This window comes from Dromiciops gliroides, chromosome 2 (assembly GCF_019393635.1).
Source record: "Dromiciops gliroides isolate mDroGli1 chromosome 2, mDroGli1.pri, whole genome shotgun sequence".
NCBI lineage: Eukaryota > Metazoa > Chordata > Mammalia > Microbiotheria > Microbiotheriidae > Dromiciops > Dromiciops gliroides.
The window spans coordinates 523,874,539-523,879,210 of NC_057862.1; the positions used below are offsets into that span (position 1 = coordinate 523,874,539).

At 37.7% G+C, this 4,672-nt stretch overlaps 1 non-coding gene across 1 annotated transcript; it reads right to left on the reverse strand.

Moving 5' to 3' along the window:
* Window positions 1-4,068: 4,068 nt before the first annotated feature.
* On the reverse strand, window positions 4,069-4,175 carry LOC122744851. Its single transcript, XR_006355192.1, has one exon. It is a non-coding gene; the product is annotated as a U6 spliceosomal RNA (small nuclear RNA).
* Between the last annotated feature and the right edge of the window lie 497 nt (window positions 4,176-4,672).

A 4,672-nucleotide genomic window follows, 5' to 3' on the forward strand; every position in this document is an offset into this window, starting at 1 on the left:
AAAGATGACAGTCTAATGGGTGAGACAACAGGCAAATAACCGTGTATCAACAAGCTATATACAGGATAAAAGGAAAATAATCAACAAAGGGAAAGCACTAGCATTAAGGGGGATTAGGAAAGCCTTCATATAGAAGATAGATAGGGTTTTAATTTGGATTTGAAAGATGCAAGGGAAGCTAGGAGGCACAAATGAGAAAGGAAAGTATTCCAGGCATGGAGCACAAGCAATGAAAATGCTTAGAGTCAGGAGATAAAATGTCTTATACAAGGAACAGAGAGGAGGCCAGTGTCACCAGATCCCAGAGTATAATGGGGAAGAGGGAGAGTGGGACGTGAGAAGACTAGAAAGGTAAGAGGGGGCAGGTTATGAAGGGCTTTGAATTCAAAACAGAATTTTTATTTATATTTTATATTATTTGATCCTAGAGGTGATAGAGAGCTGCTGAACTATATTGATCAGAAGATCATAGAATTAAAGGTGAAAGTATCTTCAGAGGCCATATACTATAACTTCCCATTTCACAGATGAAGAAACTAAAATTGCAGGAAGTTAAGTGAGTTTCCCAACATCACACAAGTAGTTGGTCCATTAGTTGTTGTACTTTGTGCTCAAATTGGACCAAAATGATATCACCATGTTGGGGTCAAGGTACAGTTTGTCTGACCATGGATAATCAGACCAAAAAGAGTTCAGAAGGTTCTACCACAGACCAGGCACAAAGTAGTCCATATGAACGTTTGGAGTGGAAATGTCCATAAATTTGTACATCTCACATGTCTTTTGAGCTACCACAATTCTGCTTTGCTCATGAAGCACAGTGCCTTCTTTGATGTGGGCACATCACACTAGGGAGTCCTTTACCAGCATCTCCCATGTCTCACAATCAATTTTAAAGTTCTTCAGAGAGACCTTGAGAATGTTCTTGTGCCACTTCTTCTGACCTCCATGTGAGCCTTGTGTGAGTTCTCCATAAAACTGTCTTTTAGGCAAGTGTACATTTGACATTTGAACAATGTGGTCAGCCCATCGGAATTGCACTCTCTGCAGTAGAATTTGAATACTTGGTAGTTCAACTTGAGAAAGGACTTCAGTGTCCAGTACCTTATCTTGCCAGGTGATCCTCAGAATCTTCCTAAGACAATTCAAATGGAAGTGATTCAGTTTCCTGGCATGGCACTGGTATACTGTTTAGGTTTTACAGATATACAACAATGGAATCAGCACAACAGGTCTGTAAATTTTCAGTTTGGTAGGCAACCTAATACCTCTTCTTTCCCACACTCTCCTTCAGAAGCTCTCAAACACTGAACTAGCTCTGGCAATGTGTGCAACAACCCCTTCACCTATGTGTACATCTCTGGAAATTATACTGCCAAGGTAAGTGAACTTAACCACAGCATTCAAAACTTCTCCATTTGCTATAACTAATGATTCCACATATGGATAGTTCAGTGCTGACTGTTAGAGAACCTCTGAGTTTGGGGTTTGTCTTTTTTGTTTGTTTCTTTTGGTGTTAATTGTCAGGCCAAAATTAGCAGAAGCAGTAGAGAATTTATCCATATTTTTGCATCTCAGCCTCAGAGGCTGCCTTGAGTGTTAGGACCATCTGTGAAGAAAAAGTCACACACCAACTCTTCCTCCACTTTAGTCTTGACTAAAAGTGTTGACTAGCCTTTTCAAGTTAAACAATTTACTGTCAGGTGTGATTAGCTGACCTTAATGCCACTTTCGTCCTTGTTGAAGGTGTCAGACAACATTGCTGAAAACATCATTATAAAAAGCATAAGAGCAAACACATAGCCCTGTTTCATGCCACTGGTAAATAGGAAAGTGTGAGAGCATCGTCCATTATCATGAATCCATGCAAACATACCATCACAAAACTATACAATAACTGATGAACTTCTCCAGACAACCAAATTTTGCAATGATCTTCCACAAACCTTCATGAATGATACTATTCAGATGGATGAATGTTGTGTACAAACCTCTGTTCTGTTCCTAGAATTTTCCTGGCAGTTGTTGGGCAGTAAACACTACATCAACCATTCCTTACCCCTTTATGAAGCCACACTTACTCTTAGGTAGATAACCATCTTCCAAGTGAAGGATCAACCTGTTACATAGGGCTCTGGCAAGGATCTAAGAGAGAGACCCTTCTGTGATTATAACAAGACAACCTATTTTTGTTTCTAGTAAGTAACAAATAATAGGATTTGAACATAAATCTTCTGACTCCAAATTCAGTCCTTCCATTCTGCCACATGCTTCCTAATATAAAGATTATAGACAGAAATACTAAAGAAGACAAGACAAAGCAAAAGAAAACAGAACATTCCAACCAATCTATGTCAAACTTTTTAGAGCCTTACTTCTCTGTTTCTCCACTTGGTCCTATACCTCACAGTAATTCACTAAGCCTAGTCTGACCAGGAAACTCCAACTCTGAAGCTGGAGCAAAGGTGGCTAAAATACCTGATTCTGTTCTTCTAAATGGTAGGTGGGGACTGTGATGCTCATCTTTCTTTCACAGACTTTCTTTCACAGCTCCTCTACCTCTATGATTATATCTAAATCATAGCTTGGGTAGATATTACTTGTATCCCTAGTTTCCTTCAAAGCTAAGCCTCTCCTAATCCCTCCCCTTCAGCAGCTAACAACTGCCCCTCAAAATTACTTTTATTATTTTATATATTTTTGTTTATATGTATATACATATGTATAGTGTGTATACATATATACACATGTATACACATGTATGTGTATATGTATGTATGTATACTCATTCCCTTCCTTGATAGAATTTAAGTTCCTACAGGGCAGAGACTGCTTTATATTTGTCTTTGTATGGCCAGCACCTTGGACAGTTACAGGAACAAAGACATAGTATAAATTCTGACTGATTGATTGTTTTCTGATGTTTTCTTACTGAGCTATTGAGAGAGGACAGAAACAAAAAGATAGAGTAGGTAAAGGTGAAAGTTGGGCCAATAGGGGGGAAAGTCTATATTGAGGAAGAATCCCACAAAAAACTGAAATGTAATTCCCACCAAAGCAGCAGTTAAAAACTTAAATGAATCTATGACCTTATCACTGTAGTATCTCCCAACAAGAGTTTTGATCATAAGATCTAGATCCAGGAGAACTGGTTTAAAATCCTAGCTCTGTGACTTTCAGGGAGTCATTTAACTTCTCTGGGCCTCATTTTCTTTGTATTTTACAATGAGAGGATTGGCCTAGATTGAGGAAACTTGATTTTTGTTTCTGTCATGGACATCTTTGGCAGACTGTTCAAACCTATGGACCCTTCTAAGAATAGTCCTTTCAAATCCATAAAATAAAATGCACAGGATTTCAAAGGAAACCAATTTACAGCTAGGTCCCAATTAACGTGAATACTGAATCCCCTGAAGTGGGGATTTTTTATTCCCCATTTTATTCCCATTTAAACTATTTGTACTTATAATTTCATAAAATATGGTCATTGATACCAACAATGGAAATATGTTGTGAGAACTTGAATAATGTGACTACTTTAGGGTATTCATAATTAGCACTAATAGGAATTTGAGTGTATATTGAAACACAGTGATCAACAAAACCAAAACAAGTTCATGGACCCCAAGTTGAGAACTTCCTTCAGGCTCTAAATTCTAGGAGATAGCTTGTATAAATATTTGCATTCTCATTTTGTAGATGGAAAACTTCATTTTTATAGGGGGAAATTAAATAACTTATCTGAAGCCTTGCAGCTAGTAAATTTCTCCTTTTCTTCCCAAGTGTTAAATGCTTTTGTTGGTCTAAAAACTGATTCTTATCACTCTCTGTTACATTTTCCACCATTACCATGAAAGCAAAAGTGGCCACCAAAGGCCATAATATATTTTTATCTGTCTCATGGGTCACCAAGGTAAAAAAAAAACATTACCTGGTGGCCTCTCCAAAAACAGACTGGTCTTCAGACGTGTGTGGTCTGTCACCAAGACCATACAAGAAGCCTTGCCATCTTTGTAGAACCTGCCAAAGTTTGTGGTCTGATGGCATAACTTTCTTTCTTTTTTTTTTTTAAATATGGAATGCTTCATGAATTTGCATGTCATCTTTGCACAGGGGCCATGCTAATCGTCTCTGTATCATTCCAATTTTAGTATATGTGCTGTCAAAGTGAGCACCTAATGGCATAACTTTCAAGATCCCAGGATTGCTTCCATGCCATGATGAGTAATCAGATGATTTTAAGTGGAGGACCAAAGCAATAAATCCTGTAATTGTTCTTATGTAAATGCACACAAATCTGTTTATCTTAATTGAGCAGATAGAAATGAGTTGTTAATGCAGAAAATAGTTAAACCAAAGAGCCAATTACTTGAAAGCACTGAATGGCTGTGAAAATATGAGTTACAAACTGTGAGAGGGCACTCTATTGTTCTATAAATGCATTAAACTGCATGGGGCTGTCAGAGAACAACTCTGATTATTTGGCAGTTGCCTGAATAATTCTTATTTAAGAGGTGCTTTTAGCTCAAAGATATGCCTATCACATAAAGTTACCTTGTAGGTATTTCATATAATGCCTCAAGGTTAATCTTTCTCTACCTCCATGTTTACTCTCTCTCTTTCTCTGTAGATAACTGGGAGAAGATCCTCAAAATATATCTCAGATAGGGAT